General features: G+C 41.6%; 1 protein-coding gene across 1 annotated transcript in view; it reads left to right on the top strand.

Annotated features, from left to right (window-relative positions):
- The first annotated feature begins 227 nt into the window (after positions 1 to 227).
- Proc-R (Proctolin receptor) overlaps positions 228 to 23,844 on the top strand; it is a 693,100-nt gene continuing 669,483 nt past the window's right edge. Inside the window, exon 1 of the mRNA XM_071594784.1 lies at positions 228 to 3,566. The gene's annotated coding sequence lies outside the window, so the exon portion shown is untranslated. The remainder of the gene's footprint in view (positions 3,567 to 23,844) is intronic.

Here is a 23,844-nt window from a genome sequence, read left to right as displayed (position 1 = left end):
AGTCTCTTCATTCCGTTCTCTCTTTCTCTCCATTTCTCTCTCTCTCTCTCTCCCTCCCTCCGTCCCCCTCCCTTCGTCCTCCGGTCCTCCTTCCCGAGCGCCAGCCATTGGCATTGGACCGCGCGCTTCGAGAGAGAGAGAGACGGGAGGGAGAGAGGGAAGCTGGCTGGCTGGCTGGCCGTCCGTCCTTCCGAGAGCGCACGCATTTCAACAGTGTTCCGAGCGCCGCTGTCGTGGTCGCTAGTTGACTCTGCCTCTGCGAACGAGAGATACGGAGACTCCCGCGAACCGGGAGCGTTGGCAGCGGCGCGAGTTAACGCGTTCCTCCCCGAGTCGGGTGAAAGTTGTATGTCCTTATCGTCTTCGGTCACAGACGCCGTCGTCTGGGTCACCCGCGAAATCTTCGCGTCCTCGGGCGGGTCATTGGACGTCCGCCGAGAAGGAAGTTGTGAGTGAACACTGGAGCCTCACAAAGTGGGAGGAATTGGCAGTGTTTTGTTTCGTCCACCCTCTTCCCCTCCCCGCCACCCCACCCCGTCATCAGCCCCACCACTCCCCCGTCCGTTTCCCATAACTTTGCGTCTCTTTTAAAAAAATGTCCACGTTCGATGGTTCGGTTTTCAATTGTATTCGTTTTGTGATTCGCGGGAGTTCCTTAATAAGTTTATGAAAGTGTCTTACTTTCACGCTCTCGGATAATACAAGTAGTCGAACCGAGTGAAAGTATTCGAAGCGGGCGTCCCTTTTGTTTTCTTTTTCTCCCTTCAATTTTTCACGCTCTGTCGTTCCGCGGGCGATGGGGAGACCCTCCTCAACGGTCGCGTCCACCGCACCTGGCAAGTCGACGCGCGGTCGCCGGGAGGACGGGACGGTGCTGCCGGACTTGATCGCATCGCCACGTGTTTACGTTCGGTGCGGCATTGTGCCGCGGAACTTTCTTTGAAATCCAGTGGTCATCATCCCACACGATCCAGCCCCCATCTAACCTCCTCCCCCCATCGAGTACAATAAAAATTAACCACCCCCAACAACTCCAGAATACGACTCTGTACTTTGGAAAGAGCTCTGAGGGAGAAAGAAGTTTTTCGAAAGAAGAAACATAAACGGCCATGGCACCACTTTCCCAATCACGATTACGGTCGTTGAGATAACTGGCCGCTTCCAGTGTAGAGACACCCCCCCCCCCCCCGCCTTTTCGGCCCGAGGTTCGAGGAAAATAAACAAAATAGGCAAGCGTGCGAGACCAGGGTCTGGGAGGCGAAGTGTCCTCATGACAGCAACCAGCAAGCTTAGAGCGGGGGGTCAGTGAGTGAGAAGCAGACAGTCCCCCCTCCTCACCGTCGTCCGTTTTCTTTTTTTTATTATTCGCCTCTAGCGGAAGCCGTCGTCGGGAGCCGTGCCCAAGAAGGTCACCGGCTCGCGTCGTCACGGGACATCGCGCCTTCATTGTTTGCAAATGGCGAAGGAGGCATTGGACGGGAAGTGAGGACTCGCCCACAGCGCCGCCCGATTGCGAGTCCCCTGGAATCTCTGCCGGAAGATAAAGGCGTCGCCCTCGGGAGGGTCGATGGAAAGAGATCCCGTAGGACTAGCAAGTGCTCTCGAGCGTCTCCCACGCGTTGGTGGACTAGTGGATGTACTGTATTCGCGCGGAGTGAGTGGCAGGGAGTGATGCTCATGCATAATGGTGAAATAAAATTCGCCTATAGTTGTATCCCGGGGCTAGTAACAGGTGCAGTACATCTTAAAGACTTAGTTGTGGTGCATAAATCTCTGACAGTACTCGGAAACAACTTTTCCATCCAGTAAGTAAGGCATCCGCGGACTATAAGAAATATTTTAGCCGCGAGTCCTGTGGAACGACACCCACTCCTGGTCCTGAATAAATGCCCTCTAGGGTTGTTTAAAAAGCAACCTTGAAGGGAAAGTGGAAAGTTCCACTCGAACCTAAGTACCGTCAATCCGTGTGCACGGCGCCAAAAAAAAGGTTCCCTGAAAGTAACTACCCCGAAACTGGACGAAGACAGGAGCAGGTCATTTTGAGTCCCGATGAGAAGATCCTCGCTCGTGACTATGATCGCTGGGGAGGAGGAAGATTGACAAATCGAGATTCAAGTCGATGCTGCCACCGCACGCTCTGGCGGAGCATCGGCCTGGAGGGTTGGGCGAGGGGGAGAAATCAATCCTATAAGGTCGGGGCGGCGGTATGCGGCCCGCCCTCTCCGCGCCCTCGTCTTGACGAGGACCCAATTGTGACGGGAGGAAATCGGTTTGAGGAAAGCCAAAGGCGTCCCCACCCTTCCACAATACCTCTGTGCCACACAGAACGGACGTGAGGAATTTTCGATTAGTTAATAGTGCACAAGGAGAAGCGAAGGCGGAATTAGATTGGCAAGGTAATTTTTGTAAAAATTAAATTTCAACCATCTCTGGACCATTTGCTTCAATATTTTATTTTGGTCCAACGTCGACCATTTTACTTGTAAAAACCTATTATCTTCTCCCCCCCCCAAGGGATCGGGGAGATTTTATTTTCGTTTTCGTTTAAATACGGATTTTACGGTCGAGTGGGGGTGATATTTTCGCTGAAAGTCTTTCGCTGGTTCCCCAAGGGGACGGAGTGGTGCGTTTCATCTCGGGGCATCTCGGATCTTTCTTCTTGTGTGGGAGGTTTTGTCGTTCGCCGAGGTAAGTCGGAGCCTTCCGACCGCGTCCCCCATTCACCCCATCGCTCGACTCCTCCGCAAGAGGCGGCGGAGCTCGTCTCGGGAGGACAGGAGCGACGAGCCGCGGGCGGATCAGATAATTTTCATTTCATCTCGGGAACACGATGGGGAACTAAACTTGTTGGCGCTTGTGTTATTTCTGCGTGTGTGTTTTTCGCGTGCCTTTCGCTCATCCGGGAAGTGGAAGATTGGGTGTATTCGCGGAGAATCAGAGGAGGCTGCTTCCCTCGAGGGAGTTGGGCGGAGAGAGCGTTTTCGAAGGTTCCTTGGGACGTGGGAGGGTGTGTGCGTTTCAACTTCCCCCGCCGCACCGCCTTTGTGGGAGTGTGCGCGCGCGTGTGTTTGTGTGTGTGTGCGGTTGGAGCAAAGGAGGCTGGGGGGACGTGGTGAGATTTTGGGAGGCAAGGGTGTTTAGTGGCACCTTGGTGGACGACACCTATCTCTCTCTCTCTCTCCGCCCCAACCTTCTTCTTGGACCGGCTCCAGGTGGGACGCTGGGGAATGGGATCTAAGTGGGCCCACGCCTAGGAAGGGGCGGCGGTCGTGTGAGTCGCCCTCTCGCCCTTCCTAATTTGTGGCCGGGGGGAAGGGAATACTACTTAGCCCCCCCCAACCTCACCCTCGCGCCCCATCTTCTTTGTCTACTACGCCCCATTCCAACTCCCCCAAGACGACGTCTCCTCCTTCCCGGTCCTCCCAAGGTGTCGTCGCGGCCGAAGAGGAAGAGAGAGGGAGGGAAGGAAGAAGGGACGGCGCCCGATCCGCAAATCCCCACGTGCGTGTGTGGTTCTCTCTGTGTGCGATCTGATTCGGTGGGGAGAGAGAGAGTCTCTTGATCAGGTGAGTCGACCCATGCAAACCTCCCCTATCTTTCGATGCTCGTTCCAAGCTCCTCTCCCGCCCCACCCTCTTTCTCGCGGATTTCACTGTGACCAGTGAGTCTCCGGCGTATCATAAAAAGAGATTTATTCGCGTAACATTCCGAAAGAGGCAGTCCCAAGAGTCCTTCGGTTTTTGTTCGAAATCGTTGAAGTGTGTTAGCTCTCTCGAGTGGAAGAAGATCCATGATTGCGTTGCCCAAAACTGAAATTGGGTTCAATCAGAGACGGATTTAGGGGAATCAGGACCTTAGTGCGTCCTAGCCGACGACCCTTTGGTTTACCTGGCCTTCCTTTCCGGGTCCTCATTTCTTGAAAGATTCCTCACGTTCGTGTTTACGAATCCTGCAGTTTATTTTCCACTCATGTATTTATCAGATCCCTGTGAGACGACTATCTGCAGGACGAGCGAAGAAATGATGAAGTCCTACGTTGACACTAGTACCAGAAAAAACAGGCAATTTGCCCATGGAAGAAGAAGAAGTAGTAATTGGAACCCGGCTAAACATGCCAATTTCACGATGAGCATGAATTACGTATCGCATCAATATTCGTTTTCCACCGCTTTGTGTTTGCTGCGAAAAAGTATTTTGACGTAGTATAGTCTTGAAAACGTCTCTCTATGCTTGTGAAATGATTGAAACCTGTTTGATTAATGGATTAGACAAATCTCTTAGAAAAACAAATGTTTCCGTTTAGAACTGCATGGTGTAATTTGTGATTGACATTCATCGAAGCTTGAAGAGTTAATTCAGTATAAAAAAATATTAGGACTCGCAGTTAGTTACAATTTAAGTGTATTCCGAGCGTAAGAAATAAATCAGCAGGCATATTATAAAATAATGCCTGTTTCCCATCTGACATATGTGAGAGTGGTGGTGGTATAAAAAACAAGAATGACGATAGATAAGGGAGTTGTTGCAATTCCCTCTCTGAAAGTAAAAATATCGAAGACAATGAATACCAGTTGCTCCTATATTAAAGCATATTCCTAAAATTAGACGAGGTTATTTTTGAATTTCTTGGTATCCGTTGAAAGTTAACATTAACGATTAGCTACCGTGCATATATATGACTGCCATTTCTCATCTCATATGGGCGGTGCGCTGGTATCCACCCTATTGCCCATATGGTAGCTAGCACATTCAGTTTTACATTTACATACACTTATTTCGAGAGATGTGTGTATAATTTCAAGCATAATGCATTTTAAACATGCTGCTTGTTTGTGACAATTATAATGTGTTTTGACGGGTGATTATTTGCGGGAAGATAATAATAATATTAATTCACGCCGTTTAACTTTAATGCAATTGTTATTTCGTACCTTTATGCAGCGTTTTTGCTCCACCAGAAAACTTACTGTCGTGAATTGTAAAATACTCCAATTCAAGCCTTTCAAACTAGGCATTTATGTCATGGATATGTCCTTGATATTAAATTATTTGGATCGAAAAGTGATTTTTGAAGGCGATGCTTCGCAAGCACTTTCCTGAAAATATTTTGGCATATCGTCCCTCTCTAGAACTTAACACTCATTTTATTATTTCAAAAGCTAATTGAAATGATCATGTCCCGATCAAAAAATATCATGTTCCTCTAATATTATTCTTAGTACATCCTTGGGCAGCTACGGGCACAATTCTGTGACTTTATGCATATTTATTCTACATATATTAATTATTGAGACTGGTCTATCTTCTATTCTCTTATCATGGGAGTTAATTTCTGCACTCGACCGCGTAGTGGCAAGGTTACTGAGAAACGCCTGCGGCAAAATAGCTAGTGACATTTTTACGACCTTAATCTAAAATCTCCTCTTCTGTTTAGGAATCCTATTCTGGATCGACGATGAATCCCGGCTATATTTTCGACGTTTTCTTAATATCGTTGCCGCATTAAATGACATTACAATTTACTTACGTAGGAAATAGGTTTCCTGGGGAAACATTTGAACCTATAATTCAGGTATTCCTCCTCTCTCAATGGGAGTATACTACCTTGATCAAAAAGTTCCCGGAATAACCACCGTGTGGCGCTCCCATCGTTCCGATTTGAGTTCTGTTTTTTTTGTTAAATTGGTACATCTGTTGTTGATATTCCCTTTAAATCTTAGTGTCATAACTTGACATTTGCAAAAGTTACGGTCGGTTTTCGGTATGTCTATCAATGCTTCCTGCGATTTTTCCATTACTTCCTCTCGGCTGCTAAAACGCGTTCCCCGTAATGGTTTTTTAACTCGATTGAACAGAAAGAAGTCACAGGGAGCCAAATCAGGTGAATTCGGTGGCTGTTGGATGGTATTTGTTGCATTTTTCGTCAAAAAATTACGAATAATGATAGCACTGTGCGACGGTGCGTTATCATGGTGCAAAATCCACGAGTTTTCTGCCCACATTTATGGTCTCTTTCGGCGAATTGCTTCACGCAAACGTCTCATAACGCCCAAATAATACTCTTTGTTTACTGTCTGGCCTTCTGGCAAAAATTCATGATGCACTACACCGTTGTAATCCATGAAAACCGTCAGCATTGCCTTCTTTTTTGACTGAAAACGACGTGGTTTTTTTGGTCTCGGCTCATTTGGTGAACGCCATTCACTTGCCTGATGTCTGGATTGCGTGTCGTACTCATAAACCCACGCCTCGTCTCCAGTAATGATCCTTTTGATGAATGTGGGATCGGATTCAGCCTCGCAAATCATGTCTTTTGCGACGTCAGCACGGTCTCTTTTTTGCATGAAATTGAGGTCTTTTGGCACCAACTTTGCTGCTACACGACGGAAACCCAAATCATTAACCACAATGTCTTGGGCGGATCCATAGGCAATGTTCAAGTCCTCCGCTATTTCTCTGATGGTTAATTTGCGGTTATTGACCAACATTTCTTTTACTTTATCAATTTTTTCACCGACTTTCGATGTCGATGGTCTGCCACTGCATTCATCATCTTCGATTGACTCACGACCACTTCTGAACCGCTCGTGCCACTGGTAAACGACCGTTTTTTTAGAGAATCGTTGCCGAAACACTTTTCCAACATTTCCAACGTCCGTGCGCCACTAAATCCGTTTTTTACGCAAAATTTAATACAAGTTCGTTGTTGCAAATTTAAATCCATTTCTGCAATGGTAAAAAATCGCCAACACACACAGAGATAGATGTACTCTTGGCTACGTAACTTTTGCAAATGTCAATTTATGACACTAAGATTTAAAGGGAATATCAACAACAGATGTACCAATTTAACAAAAAAAACAGAACTCAAATCGGAACGATGGGAGCGCCACACGGTGGTTATTCCGGGAACTTTTTGATCAAGGTAGTATTATCCCAGTTAAAACTTCTCGCTGTAAACTAAGAGGGAGTATAAATTCTACTGGAGGAATGCTATCGTAAAGTTATGGCATCGCTCATCTATTATGTAGAACCCGTTTCGTCGTCGAATCTATTCGTCCATATTTGGAGGTAAACTTGTTTAAACTGTGCAAAATAGCGTTTATGTTTTAACTCGGAGCAGAATTAATACAGAAACTATGAGCAAACTTTACGGGAAGTGTTTTGAAATGTAAAGCCGTCTATTTAGAATAGTTTTCCGGCTCTCGTTGAGCGTGAACTAGTATAGTCTGTGGCTCCTATTTTAAAATGCATTGGGTGCCACTTACCGTGACCATTCTCACCTTGACCCAAATGTGTTGAGGAACCCATGGTATTTTCAGTAGATATTTCAAGGCCCTCGACTTTCGCCAGTAGGCATTCTCAAAGTTCACGAGGTTTTACATCATGAGGGAAGCGTAGTGGGATCTTTACGAATGAATTCGAGCGAACGCTCAATTCAGGTTTGATGGTTGAAACGTTCATTAGTCCAACTTGTGAAATTTCGGCCGGTACGTGCACTCATTTTCTCGATTCATCGGACGAAATTGGGCTCATTCGCCATCACGATGAGGGAGTATTCCTATCGCCATTTTTGGACAAAGTTTTGGTGCTCAAGATGTCGAAGTTGTATTTCTAAGAATCATGATGATCTGGTGAGAGTGCGGTAAGGTAGTTATGAATAATAATTATTCGAATTAATCGTTTCGATAAGATTTTCCTTATTTAACCCAATGTAAGGGATGAAATTACATATGAATGAATCAAATTTAAAATTGAATTAGAAGTTACATTTCAATGACGCCTTATTCCATTGAGAACGTCAAAAAAAACTAGATGTGGGAATTTTCACCCGTTCTGAATTTCACTACAATTCAGCATAATTTAATAAAAAGGAACGGGGTGCTTTTTATTATACAGTTATTATCTTTTTTTTATTGCGCACCTTGCAGGCACTTGTACCTTATTTAACGTGCTGCTTTTGTGGGGTTTTAATTCATGATTACGCGCATTTTTCTCATTAATGCAGCTGTCATTAAACTCAGTCACTAATATTGGCCATAACAACTCATGCTGTAACCCTATCAACTTGGTGCTCTTTTGCACTGCAGTGCGCTCATTGGTATATTTAATTTGATATTTGTTGGAGGTTTCAGATTATAATTTTCTAGTGGTCATACGCAGTCTTCCTAATATACTTAACATTTCAATAATTTTGGAATGAATTCGGCTATCTTGCTTACGCGTTAAATGTATACCGTCGTGCATTGCCTCATTAATAGCATTAGGGACAGCATCGGTGTTCAGAGACGTATGCTAATTTTAATGCTTGCCGAATTCGTTAGCATTTCCGTCGGAAGTAGGAAAAGGCAACTGAACGAAGTATATATTTCACGCAAGTGTGACATGTCCGGAACATAAAACATTTAAATCTATGGTAGCTTGTATGAATTAATCCTCATCCGGGAGCGGTGGTTCCCAACCTTTTCCGGTCGACGCATCGAATCCGCTCAGACTTCGAGCAAGCCATCACTTTCCTTCTCATCTCAAATTTTTCACTAGGTGCTTTTGATTTTTACCGTGACTTTGCATAAAAATATGCAAATTGAATACTAAGCGATTTCGGGGTATGTCACGAATGATGTTTTGAGTTTTGATGTTTTGAGTTTTTAGCGTACACTCCGAACCTATCTGCGAAAAGAATCTCGTTCCTCGAGTTATTGGGGCTTATTTGCCGATTGGAAATAGGAAAGATGATCAGAGGATGGAGAAAGTTCCGTGGATCGGCTTGTAATCCGTAATTTTTTGTGTGCTAAACACTGGTCAAGGGGTAGCGAATCAAGCAGTCGCATGGGACTCATTCCTTGACGGCTGACTGTCTGCATTGATCGTAGCCGTTAGAATTGCAAATGGACCGCAGAATATATTGGGCGACTGGGTGGATTGAAGTTTCGCTAGGTTGAGAAAAGACATATTTTGACCTATCCAATGATTCCATATTTTATTTCGGAATAGAATAAGATAAAAGACTCCCCCTCTGATAATTTGAATCTTCGTTCGTTCAATACGCGGTCATAGCAGAGCTAGGAATATGCGCAAAACAGTTTTGATCGAAGGACTTGTCCTCTGTCAGTCGTTGCTACGCGCTCCTGCGACTGATCTTGGGATTTTGGACGTATTTATTGACGGCGAAATTACGAGACTCTCTCTTGTATTCAACCGCTTACATTACAAATACCAATATCCGAAGCGGGCTCGAACCCGAGATCCTTGGGACAGCAGACTTGCTCACCTCACCAGGCTAACCCGGCTGTTATTGTGTATCTTCTATATGTTAATCCTCTTAGCTCTTAACATTTGCTACAAACATTACAAAATTGAAGATTAATATCCAAACTCCCTCATCCCCATGTAAAAGTGGCTGGTGGTAGGATATGACACTGATGTCAATGCATGGTTGTCAAACTCTCTCATTCGAATCCTGTGCACTGGACATGAACACCAAATGAAATTAATCAATAGGGAAACATTTGAAAGTTCCCTGACCAATCTTTCACATCAATACTACTATATTGCCACTGACGTCCAAGGATTATCTCCAGTATGCAGTGTGGATTATACGACTGAAGTACATGACTGTCGGATTGTTCCTTGAACATGTCGAACTCTGGAAACTTTTCGTGAGCAACTGACTGGATCCGGTTATTCTACCTGCAGTATCTTGTCCCTTTTCCATGCTAACAAACCTTGGCTGTTTTCCGACGTTCCGCTTCGCTACACCATTCATAAGCTTCACTTTCCTGTGGTTATCAGTCACAGGCCGCTTCTGCCACACAAAGCATCGCTTCGCTCTGATGAAGTTCATTCGTTGAGCACGTTTTGGTTGACTAACCCGAAGATCACAAGTTTGAATCAATCAGTTCATGGTCACTCTGTTGCCTCGTAGTACATTTTTCAAAGAGTACTCGTAAGTCGATTTTAAGGAGCGAACTGGTCTCATTAAGCGGTACATCGCAACCACTTAATTTCTCATATTTATTTTCCTTGCCCTGTAGATTTAGTGAGACATAGTATCAGTTTGTGTGTGTGTGTACTAATTTATATCGGAATAAATATCCCCCAGTAATTCACAATCTTAATCATTGACTTTTAGTCAAAAGTAAAATTTGTAGAAAACTCTTAAATTTTCCGAAAATCTTAATAGGTCTTTGCGTTTAGGCGTTCAATTGCATGTTTATAACGATAGCGTATCTTGCAGTTCTCCTCTTACGTGTTTTTTTTACCATTTCCGACATTAGCCAGCAGTCTTTGCTCGAAATTTGTCCATGCAGTTTTATTAACAATTTGATTAACTTACATAAAATATTCTCGCCTTAAGAAATACATACTTTTTATCAACTGCCTATGCATTTGAGGGTGTCATCAGTTATTCCTTTGTCCACTTCGTTATCATAATTCTTCTGCAACAAATTTTTAACGCTCCTGAAATTCTTTCCACTTTTTTCTTGGCCCAAAATTGGCACTCCCAGTTTTGACGTGGTAAACTGAAGGTAGTAAAAATAATATCGAGTAAGGAAAATGGTTTATTTTAAAGTGTGGTTTTGTGATATTTAATGCCTTGTTATGCGGGAATTAGGGGCGTCGCAGTGCTTAGTTCCTGGGTACACCATAAACCTATGTCAACTATTAGACTGCTATTAATAAATCCACATGGCCCCCGTGAGCTGACTCCTGGTTTGGTGACCGCGGGTGATTCGGCACTAAGCATACGACATCAATATTTACTGCTGCTTACGCCTTAGATACGTAGAAGTTGAATAATTCAAATAATTTGCTCAATAGCGTACATGCTCAGCGATATAAATTTAAACTGATTCTCTACGAATTCAAGACGAGTTAGTTAGGCTAGTAAGGAGAGCATATAACATGAGTCCAATAAAGTAATGAACACACTCGAGGCTATTTAGCATAGAAAAATGTTTCTGTAGCTTCGTAGTTGGTATTTATTTTATTCTGATTCCTTATCTTTTGCGGGAAATATGACATTTTTAACCTGCCATTACTACAGTTTATCTCTCTAATCTAATTTTCATGGTCTCTACTACTGTATTACGACGGGATTATTGTGAAAAATATTTGCGGTATGTAAAATTAATTTCTTTTCGAAAGCATTATGCGCAGAGGGATCTCAGAATCTTATGCTATATCTAAAATGAAATTTTCTTTCACCTCAAAGACATGAAAGAAGTCGTTTATTGCAATTTTCTATAGGGTTCTCCCAAAACTTGTCAATTTAACTTGTGTTTTCTAAATGACTCCATGAAAATGTATTTTGCAGTGCAAAGTACCAAATAGCCGTCAATTGTTAATAACAGTCACCTCCTCGAATCGAATTCGAAACAGTCGAATCCTCGAGTGAGGAGTGGAACATGCGACCCAGGGGACGCTTGACATGGTTGGAGCGTTGTTTCCATCCGATTGAAATCGGGAATCGCCGTCGCATTCGTCGTCTGGCTGCCGCAGTAGGCGCGCCGCGGGCCGCGTCTCAGCCGAGGGTTAACTGCGGGCGGGGTTTCCATGGACCGAGACCGGTTGCTATGTGGGGCAGGCGTGTCACCCCCATTTGTGGTATCAACCGGTTTGTTGAGAACGCAGGGATTTTCGATGTCTTCCGAGAGAAAAAAATGTGGTATCGGCGTCTACGCACCCTGACCTCCTAATGATGACCTCGTGGATTTCGCCTGGTGTTGGCCTTCGCGAGCCATTCAGAGGTGGAGACGCCACCTTACCAATGTTCCATGCAAAAGATAAGGGGCACACAATATTGTACTAAAGGTGGAATTTTGTGCGCGGGGAGTCTCGAACGATCGTAGAGTAAGTAGTTTTTATTTCATCTTTGAGATTTAAATTACTGTATTCTACGGTAATGGTAATGGAAATTCTTGTGAACTCGTATTTATTCCCCTCATTTTCGTGTCAATAAAAGATACTTGGTAATTTTCCTCGCGATATTATTATGAATTGCTAATCACGGTTTCAAACTACATACGTATTTTATGAATACGATTCATTTTGAAATCACTATGGAATTCTAGGGAATCAAGTCACATTGTTATTGGTTGTCTACCAGCTAGGGTAGGTTTTGCATTGACACAGCCTAAAAAATTTCACAAGTGTACATTTACTTGCCTCTCCTAACAAAAGGCACAACCCGAAATAGGGCGCTATAGTTAGCCCCTCTTCAATTCCGCGTACTTCTCTCCTCCCTTCATTCCGTCCAACATACCTATCCTCTTCCGTTCCCTTCCTCGTTAGCCCAATGTTCTCCCAAATCAAAACGCCCTGAATCCATATTTCCTGCCTCTTTTTGATGTTTTCCAAATCCTCTCCTCTCCCACTTCCTCATTTGTTTTTCTTTCTACTTTCGATGTTTTCAGGCTTAACTTTGTGAAAATCACAGTATCACTGAAGTAAAAAAACAGTGTATCTTTCCTCAATTTTTTTTATTATATACGACTTGTTTCAACACATGGGCGTCATCCTCAAGTACCTCAGGATCCCATCCCATTGGTGCCTGAAGATGAGGCCGATGCGTTGAAACTATTCGTACTTAATAAAAGATTTGGTGGAAAGATGCATTATGTTTTTACTTCAGAGTTTTTCTTTAAGCCCAACTGTCCTTCTCTATCCTCCTCCACACCCAAATTTCAAGAACCGCCTATTTATTCCCATCATTCTAATTTAATGACCAGTCAGTTTTCGGGTGAGAAAGGCGTGCTTTATCATCAATAGTTTTGATAATTTTTATGGTTTTAAACGATCGATAATGAGTTGGCATTCTTGTCTCATTGGTGCTAAAATTGACTTTTCAATCCTTACTTGGTGTCATGTGAATAATATTTAAAGAATGCATACATCCGTCGGATAGGAAGCTCAACTGCGATTTCTCTCGCTGGATTTCCTTAGGTTTCGCCAATTGGAAAATTCGGTGTTCTCTCCACTGTTCGTCGTCATCTTCGCTGAGTTTGCTTTATTCTAACTAAGCATCGTTCTTCACGGTGCCCCAAGGTCGAAGCTCACACTACAATGAAAACGACTCCGTATTTATTGATCAGGTATTTAAACTATTGTGCTCGCATAGGAAAGGAAATCATTTGAAATAACTCTGCCAGAAATACCTGAGCAGAATTCGCTAATTAAAGAAGTGACTACAGCGTTAATACATGCGGGGTAACAACTTGTGTCCAGGATGATTGCCCTTGATCTAGAGTTCAAGGCCGTTGGGTTCATACATCGCCTTCTTTTGTAGCAATCTATCATATTATTGAAGAGATTAAAATCACGGAATAGATAGTGGTTTTCTCTTGCTCTTACAAACCTGATTTTCCGTTTCAAATCAATGTAGGAAGTAAGCAGTTTCCAGTGCATATTTTCATAGAAGTCAATTTTTCAACCCCTTAAAACGGAATTACAGCCCTAAGCAAATTCCTTTGAATCAATATCCTGGGTTATCTAAAAAAAAAAGTTTCAATAAAATGGTGTTGCTTATATGCATTCTATGGAGATTGTATGTACGCTTCAGAGCATCAAACAGCTGCTTATTAACCGTCAATAATACTGATTTTTTTGTAGCTCTTAACGGTGGCAAATTCAGGGACCACTTAATAAATTATTACGAATCGACGGAAAGTTAAATATGATATCATTTTCACTTTCCTTTTGTGAGAGAATTAAAGAGTTGAGCAAACAGTCGAGCATCGATCAACGTTAAAGTGGATTCCATGGTGTCATTTTCTCACGCGAGGAGGCAGGCTTGCGGTTTTTTTCGTGTTTCCCGCAGACCAACTTTGCGGATCATTGCACAGCGACCGTCGTGGTTTGCATAGGAATGTTGAGGCTCGACGATGGCATTAGTCCGGTCCCATCGAAAAACGCCGAGGGTCGTCCACTCAATGTAATCATCCTTCAAAGGGACGACGGACTTCTGTCAGAAAGCTTTACGGGTGATAAAAAAAAACTATTTTGAAGCTTTAGCAATTCCGAATGAATTCCGAGGAACCTCATGAGTTTCGAGGTTTGGATTTAGGCATATCTTCTGCTATGAGGTATTGAGACGGAGCCTTAAATTTAGAAAGTAAAACAATAATTGTATCAAAATGAGTAGGTAAAATTTAAGGAGAAAAGGCTCAAGGACCTTTGTAGGACCCTTATAAAAAATTAAATAAAATTAATGTTATTTTTAAGTGATTTATTTAAAGATTTGGAAAGGCTCTCTTCACAAAAAATGATACAAAGATTTTTCCTTCAGCTGGTCTGACATTTGGGGAATCAATTGCTTTTGCAGAGTTAAGTATTGCAACTTGCTGTGTACAATGATTATGCAGTTTACTTGAAACCCAAAGAGCTAACATCCTTTCATTATAGCCCATTAATCTGACCGTTAATCTAATTATTGCTATGAGCTTAGTACACAGGACCTATGAAGAATTTGCGGTTCCGAAAGATTTAAAATACCCACCAGAAAAAGTGATAAATATTGCTCTAGTCGATGGATCATCCGAAACCAAAGCCTCCCACTTCTACTAATTTCAATTAATGCTTCAAATGTTTGGAAAAAATACGCAATATTATGTATTTTACTGCAATAATTATACATTTTGCTGCAAATTTGGAAGCTATAATGGAATTCACCTTGAAATAAATTCAATAGACATTTTTTTCAAATTCGCAATTTGTCATGAAATCATTTAAGTTTGAGCTTGTATTTGACAAATAAAATGGCAGAGCAGGGTTATAATCGTAAAAAACCACTCTGTTTTAATTAACTAACATGAAGATTTTTTTTAGTTCCAGCCTTATTTGAAGAGTAAATTATCGTTTCTTAATTTTTTCAATTTTTAATATATTAGCTGTAAATATCTGCCGGAGCATATTAAAGCGTGCCTTTATATTTATCTCCGCTGTTTTTTTGCTATATTTCTTTATTGAAACTAATGGTTATGCTTACTTTTTTACACGAATAGCCCCGCTAATTGCAAAGGTTCGAGTATAATATTACATATTTTTAAAATTCTTTTTAATTTTCGGGCAAATTTCATAAATATTTCCTTTCGAATTAGCACGTATTTGCTTTCGTCGGGGAATAAAAAATTGTGAGATGATGAATGAATAGGTTTTATCGCAATCTATTATCGTAATCCCGCTAATAGAAGAAGCATCCAGTTAAGTTTTCCAGCATGATCACGGTTGAATCCCTCCTTTCGAGGAAGTTGTACAGCGGGGAGAACATCGTGCCATTTTTGGAGTCGCATATCGCCCATATGCAGAGCGGTATCGATTTCATTGGTCGACACCATGGATTAACCGAGAGTTTTGTAGTAAGTGGTATCCCAAGCTGCCGTTTCGATCGAAACATTGCCAACCCGTTGCGGTGTCGCCGCCGCCGTGTAGAAGTGCGACCTCCCGTTCATTGTGCCGTGATTCTCCCAGTAGTCGACCGATCCACCCCGTGGGCGCTTGATCCCGTGTCACCGGCGGTGAACGCGTTTCCCGAAGGTCGCGGAAACGTCGAGCGGTGCACATGCGGGCACTGCGATTAGAGCTCAGCGAGCCATGAGACGCTTCACGCTTGTCGCAGCAATATTGCAGAGCGAGTTTACCCCAGGAAATAGCGGTTTACTTGAATATGCGGTATTTTTCGATCGCCAGATTTTTTTGCTACTTTGGCTTTCCACATTGTTTAGCCACGACGAAAAGATCTTTACAGATATCGATAATAATGATTTAATACAAAGAAATGAACACAATGCCATATTTTGAATTCACTCTCGTAAAATCATATGGAAAACTGGAAATAGACGCCCTCATAGAGTTGCTCATCAAATTTTCTTCTTGAAGTTCATGCCACCGTAAAAGAGCACGTGTTACTGTGATTCAGCTTCGTATTCCTTCTGGCATTTCTTTAACTTGTGAACATTTTATTGATTCCCTACGTTTGTGTACTCCATCGATTCCGGCAGAGGAGCTCGAAGCCCATCCTTATCATTCGAATGTTTGCGAGATATGATGGACACAGAGAAGTATTTGAAGGACCCGAGTCCAAGATTTGGACTCAAAACTTCTTTTGCTACCGAATCTGTTTGCAGTTTCATCAGTAAAGCGTATCTATCGCGTGTAACTCGAGATTCTGTGAGGAGATTCCTCGCGGGACTGTGATTATACCTCGCCCGATAACACTGCCCCAAGATGTTTGAATTATCTGAAAAAAAGCTGCTATAAAAAGCCGGATTCCTTGGTCAAGTCATCGATAACGCGGTAATAACAACGTCCGCATTGAAACATATTAGCTTTTAAAACGTTTTAAGGAGATCCTATGAAATACAGAATACTGGCTTTGGTAATGCTTCGCTCCGCCGTATCTGCTATCCATATTTGCCGGTGACAAATGGTAATATTTCTCCCGTACCTTAGGTACGCATTTATATTCTATGGTTATAGGAAGTGGGGGCTTTATTTAACAAATGTAATCCATGTAATCTACGGATTGAAACCGGTTGAACTAAAGTGTAGTGCTGGGAACGTTAGAATGCTTCTTTTTAATTTTAGGATACCTTAACTCCTCTCATTATATTTGAGTTGATTTGACAAAAAAATCTCACAACAAAACACAAAGTGTGATTAAAAATAAGCTCGGAGTCTCGGAGCGTCCACTTTAGTTCACAGGCTATAGCTTTGACGAAGAAATCCTCCGTAAAATGATTTTCTTTTTATAATACTCTCTCGCAACTCACGGGGGACTCATCTAAATCATTCCACTTCAGATCGGGGAAATCACTGCCACGAGTGTAGAAATGTCCTATGATTAGGTAAAAGTTAGATTTTCTAGTGTTCCTAACTTTATTAAAAAAATATGTGCGCAGAATATACCTATATATATGTGTGTGTGTATATATATATATATATATATATATATATATATATATATATATATATATATATATATATATATATAGATGATTTCGTCGAAGTAACACGGAAGGGTTGAATAACAAACTTTGACAGCTACAAACAATATAAGAACAAAAAAAAATCACTCACACGTTATTTCTTGAACATTTCGACGGAATTCAACTGCATTACTTCTATTTCTTCCGATGAAGACGGAGTTCAATTCCTTCGAAACGATCAAGAAATAACGTGTGAGTGATCTTTTTATGTGTTCTTATATTGTTTGTTGCTGTCAAAGTTTGTTATATATGTTTATATATATACATTTATATATATATATATATATATATATATATATATATATATATATATATATATATATATATATATATATATTTTTTTTCGAATTAGATTTAAAATTAAACTATTGAAAAACTCAAACAGTTATCCTGTTATTTTTTAATCAATATGGAAGACGAAGAAATGAATCCATTTTGTGAGGGGAACAAGACTCTTTTAAAAAATGTGCGTAGTATATTTTCTTGTGACCACAAACGATAAGTGTGGCCTCGCGATTATTTATTATGGTAGTAAAACTATGGAATGAATCACATTTAAATAAATACATCCTGAGTTAATTAATTTGTTTTTCTCTGATTATGGCACCGCCAATGATTTGAGCTTGGAGGAAAGAGGAGGCGCTATCGTAATAGCAGAGAAAGATATTACAGGAAAGCTTTTTTTCACACCCTTACCGTAAATGCTAGATACATTGATGATAGATGAACATTCCATTTTGAAAGCACCAAAAAAAGCAAATAAGAGTTATACATAAGCAGTAGTATTCAACACGGGATTATCCCAGTTGATACAGATCAATTAAGAGCCATATGTATTTATTGATTGGCACTTTTTACCCCGTTAAGTTTCCATGCCTCGTTCATGTGGTTTAAAGGCACATCCCCTTGTTCTCCGTAAGTAATTAGTTTGCCCTCGCGTATCTACATGCGCCATGCATGTCCCCAAATTCAAGTTGATGCATACGTACGCGACGTACATGTTCATCTCGTGACTCGAGTGTTTTACGTTTTTACATTAGGTAGTAGTAATACGCACTGCGTGAGGAGTTAGGTATTAATTTTTGACGACCTCTAAAAGTTCAGTTTTTCAAAGGTAAAACTTAAAAACTCACTCGATACTCTTTCGAAAGAAGGTACACCAGAGACTCGAGCTGTAATTGAATGAATTTGAGTGCAACGTCAAAGTTTTCCCAGCATCATGCTTCCCGAAGCAGTCCGTTTCTTTGATCCACCTTAATTAGGGTTCATGTTTAAGGGCTCAAAAACAGCGGATCATAGTCTCTACATCTCCAGCTGCACGACCCTCGTTAAAGACCCAAGGTGGATGATACTTTGCAGCGAAAAAAAGGGGAGCCAGGCGCACATCCTTCTCCGTATCGCCCTTGGATCGAGCAGTGCATGGTTTTTTTTCACGACCCGCGAACGATTGGCGGAAGCGCTTTTAACCCATTTCTCCCGAAATTTATTTTACTCAATTTCTTTTATTCACGGACTCGGCCCAATTTCGCGGGTAACATCCCTAAGGCACATAAAGCTTGCAGTTTCACCACAGGCGGAATTACCCATCTAGCGTCACATTTCTTTTTATTTATTATTTTCATCCCGTCTCACCAGAAATGCTGCGGATCGCTCATAGCGGCGTTGATAAAAACGCCCATTAGTGGAGGCGACTGGTACACCCTTCAAAACCTCGCCCCTTCATCCCCATCCACCCACGGGTTGCTTCCTTCTTCGGAAGTGTAAGGATGCCCCCGAAGAGCGATTATTTTTGTCACCCTAAGCGTCGATTAATTGATTCTTTACGGAGACTTCGCCGGGCGGGGGTGCGGGGGTCGGGCGTGTGCAGAGGAGGGCGCGGCGAGAGCCTGGGGGAGGGGACGGAAGAAGGGAGGCGTCTCGCCGTGCTAAAAGGAGATAAAAACGGATCAAGGGGCTCGAAGGAACGCCCCAAACGTCGCTAATTTACCGCGTCGGTTCCCCTAATAATTGCGCCCCCGTGGGGCAATGGGTGTCACCCTCTGCTCCCCCATCCCACCCCCCCACACTTTCATATACCGCCAATAAATCCTAGGTCTCGTTGGTGAAGTTTATCATGAATAGCGAGAGTAGTGGGAGGAGAGAGGTAGTGATGGGAGGGGAGGAGAAGGAGGAGAGCGCATCAAGTTTGTTTTCGTCTCCGGGTGCTCGTTTAAAAGACGGGGTGGGGCAACTTTGTGCGTGGAGTGATGCGGTAGCAGAGAGGTTTTTTTGGGGGAGGGGAGGGAGGAGGGTGGACGGGTTTAAAGTTAAAGCCCGGCCCTCAAAAAGTAGTAATTCCGCCAAACGCTAGGTTTTAATGGCCAAGATGGGAGATGAGGAGAGGAGGGGGATGTGAAGAGGGGGGGGGGTTGGGGGTCGCTCTGCTCCTCCGTCGAAAATTGAGCATCAAGCTTTACCGCGTGTCCTCCCTTGCCCCAGGTGGGCGTTTTGAGTGGTTAGATCAGAAGATGAGGGAAGGCAGGGGTGATCTTTCGTCCTTCCTCTCGAGGAGGGTGAAGTGGCGAGAGGTTGGTGGGGAGGGGCGTATCCATGGGTGCGGGAGATGTTTCGAGGGTTCCCTTCTTCCCTTAACGAAGGTGAGTTCCACCGACTCGGAAAAGCGTCCTCCCCCCCCCCAATTCACCACTCACACCCCTTCCTCTTAGCCAGGCGAGTCGAGGCGTCCTTTCCCAAGGGGTCACGCATGGTACGGTTATACGTCCTTCGGAGAAGGGCAATTAAAGCGGTTTCCGAGGCGTTCAATTGCATGGAGTCGTTAAGAAAAAAATATTCGGCACCGGGTTTTCCATCGGAGGAGCTCCGTTTCTCGTTCCTCGGTAACCGAGTTGATAGATCAAATTGAGTTCTGGGCGAATCTAGCGGAGAAGCGGGATGATTCCAATCACGGCAATGTTCATCGAAGCAGTGGGTGACTTTTATTTGGTTCCAGCAATCCAGCAGTCAAAGTGAAGGTTGGTTTGATTGGTAGAGTTCATCTCGTAATAAGACTAACGGCATGTGAAATTCGATAGTTTAACTTAATTTACTAAGTGACGAGCGGTAGTGAATGCATCCGGGTGTAGACCACGGACAGGAGCTAAAATGGATGAATTTATTTTATCTACATTTATGTATATGAGATTTTTTAAATAGTTCATGAAAAATTTGCTCTTTACGCATAAAATTATTTTCAATTTTGCTCTGTTGAAAAGTCAAGCAAAAAATTTTGATTGACCATATTACATTCAGAATTCTTTGAGCTTGGCCATGGTTTTCTTTTGTCGTCATATTTATTTATTTATTTATTTTCTTTTTTCGTTGCAATTGGGCGATTTTCCTGGTACACGCACTATAAAAACAGATAAGAGACAACATATTCTTATATACAATGACACTTCCACATCACATACAAACAAACTTTCACATCACATACAAAATGCCGTCCAAATCACATACAAAAAATATTTTAATAACTACAATGAAGTTAATTACCCAGTGGCTGCTTTACATTTATACTTAAAACTTCTAAAATTGGATGGAAAGGGCTCAAACAAACCTCCAGGCAGCTGGTTCCATTCAATTATAGTTCTATTTAAAAAAGAGTATTTTTTTCTTATTTGTTTTTTGCGTCCTTATTTTTATTTTGAAACTATGGTCGTTTTTTCCCTTAAAGTTAGGCTTTTCTATCCCTTGCCATAAATCTTCCCACGCTTCGTCCTTTTTAACAATTCTATGCATCGCGCCTAACCTACTCCTTTTCCATCTATTTTTCTAACTCTCCCATTTCAGTACATCTAACTTTTCTGTAACACTATCTGTTCTTTTGTACCCTCCGAGTACATATCTTGCTGCCTTTCTTTGAACTTTTTCTATCTTTTTAATATGAGACAGAGCAATACGGAAATGGAAGAAAAAACATTCGAGTAACTTTTTAATCATTCCATTCAATGCATTAAAATTACTGATAGCGTCAAAAATAAGCATGGTGTTTACACACGCTAAAGAAATCAGCAAAAAGACCTTAACCATATGACTTGTATATTTATCAAACGATCATTCGAGAGATCATCCGCATAAACATCAAAAAAATATTAAGTGACTAGGATTGAAAACCACAGTAATAAACCTGAAATTTAATGGGTGAGGGTGGGGTTTCGTAAGAGATTTTGATTTTCTTAAAATTCTCGTTTGCTTGATAGTTGAGGGTAGAAATCAGCCAATGCTAAGCCCGATACGGCCTGTGGAATTCACGCATTAAGCTTTGGGATAATTTTCCCTTCCATGTGCCATCTGTGGGTTCCCAGGAAGATCTGGTATCCGAAAAATCGCGCAACCTGGCTGAAGTTGATGCTTTCAGCCACAGGGAGTCGCGGGTCCTCCCGTCAGTAGCAGAAAGTCCTCCCCAGTAAGATAAATATGTCTCGCCACTTTTTTTTATGGAACAGTTCTACTTTTCGTTAAAGTCTAGCTCCTAGCTACGAATACCGTATTTCCCGGGCCATAAGACGCATCCTGATTTTTCAGGTCAGAATTTAGGGAAAAGACTTGTCTGAAAGAAAATATCAAATTATTTTTGTGCTATCACCCTTGCATACTATTGTCTTAAAACAATAATACCATCGTCTTTTGTAATAACGGCAACCATTTTATATGTCTGATGCGGGAAAAAATACGCAATACTAAGTATTTTTCCGGCGAATCGGCATGCGCTTTTATGTCGAAATTATACCCGTGTACACCCGGTCCGTAAGACGCAGGCTTATTTTATAGCACATTTTCAAGTAAAAAAAGTTCTTTTTATGGGCTGGGAAATAGGGTACATGTGTCCATTCCTCACTATTGTGTATCAGTGGCTTTCCAAAATAATTCTCCTTATGTTGAACAACATTTATGCCCAAAAGATTTCTTCCTTCGACTCCTTATGATATGTTATTCACACCCTCATATTATTATAAATAATAATACACTTCATTCCACTTTACGTCCTAAATTTAACTCTCGGCCTTCTCTTAAGTAAAATATTTCATTCTACGGCAGCTGCTAAATCATAAAAGATGTGTAGTCTTCTGTATTAAAGCCGTATTTTTTAAAGAATAATTTTCTCACAGCATCACAGCACGCGAATATTGTCGCCAAATGATGGGGATATTCGTCGAAATCTATTATGTAGTGTAAACAAATTTTATCTTGAAAACAATATTGCTTTATGAAAGGCAAATATATATACATATACTATATATCTTTCGTGATGTTATTCCACCAAGTTACGGCCTCCTCAGTGAGTAGTTTCAACATACCCCGGCCTCTCAATATCCCCTCCGTTCGTTTTTTCTCCGTATTCGAAACTCCCTCTTCGAGTACCATTCTTCGACAGGAACTACTTTTTTGTCTTGATTAAAAAGAGATGAGCACGATAAAATGTTTTTATTTACATAGTATGGGAAACAAATATTTGCTCCTATGATTCATATTCGGCGGGATCGATTGAAATGAAATCGACAAAAGAAATATGTGTCAAGCTTTGCTAGTAGATTTATTCAAAAACCGTCGCACTATTGGTTTTGAAGGATATTTCCGTAGCGCTCATGGACCTAGACAGCATATTAGTTAGGGGGCTAGCGGCCTCGAAAAACCCTTAAATAAATATGGGACATATTGTTAATACCAGACCTACAGTATTGTTTGTTTTTTCATGTTTAGGTGTGGTCGAGGACCACGCAAAAATGTGGCGTCAAGCAAGAATGACTAAAAATGAAAAAATATAGTTATCCAATTAGTAAAAATCTCATATGTTCATCCAAAGTTCCGGTAAATTTCATCACCATCTAATCTTAATTTATTTTCTACTGAACTCTATCTTCACATTCAACTGCGAATAGCTGAAGACATAATTTGAAAGCCATAATTCAAATGTTGTAAGTTACGAGGATCATTAAAATCTTTCCTTGCACTACAGTTACGAGTATTATGCTATAGCTCTAAACGCTAGCCCTGTGTTATGGTATAATATATCATAAGCAAATATTATACAAATAGTATACGCACATATTCATTCATATTCGTACATACTATTTAATTTGATCATATAATATAAGAATGTATATGAATGTATATATATATATATATATATTATTGTTGTATAAATCTCGTTGCAATTAGGCAATTGTCCTGGTGGCAACGGTCAAGTCTGGTCAACGGTCGCTCTTACAATGCGCGTACATGCATACACAAGAAGAACATATAGTATATAAGACAAAATGCTCTTATATCCAATGACAATTTAAGATTAACAACCGCACTTTTACCATCACACTATGTTCACACCATACCTACAACGATCTGTCCATCGCCGCACTCCGTCCATAATCACGCACTCTTCAATTTCATATACCGTTCAAAATCACGCACCGTTTACACATCATTCAATTTTGCAATACAATTTCTCACGCCGACCTCATCACACACAAACAATATTTTCTTAAGTAAATTAGTATAATAATCACTGATAAATGAAGTTTATCACCCAGTGGCTGCTTTACACTTTTTCTTAGAACTCCTGGAATTGGATGGAAAGGGCTCAAACAAACCTCCAGGCAGCTGGTTCCATTCAACAATAGTTCAGTTTAAAAAATAGTATTTTTTCTTATTTGTGTTTTGTGTTCTTTTTATTTGAAAACTGCAGTCGTTTTTTCCTTTAAAGTTTTGTTTTTCTCTTTCTTTCCATAAATCTTCCCACGCTTTTATTAAATTATCAAATTATACATTTTCTAGGAGTGCCATGATGGTTCATTGGGTAAAGAGCGTTTGGCTACTAACCTAA

Source organism: Hetaerina americana, unplaced genomic scaffold (assembly GCF_022747635.1).
Source record: "Hetaerina americana unplaced genomic scaffold, ioHetAmer1.1.p SCAF_7, whole genome shotgun sequence".
NCBI lineage: Eukaryota > Metazoa > Arthropoda > Insecta > Odonata > Calopterygidae > Hetaerina > Hetaerina americana.
This window is presented reverse-complemented; position numbering and strand designations above follow the sequence as displayed.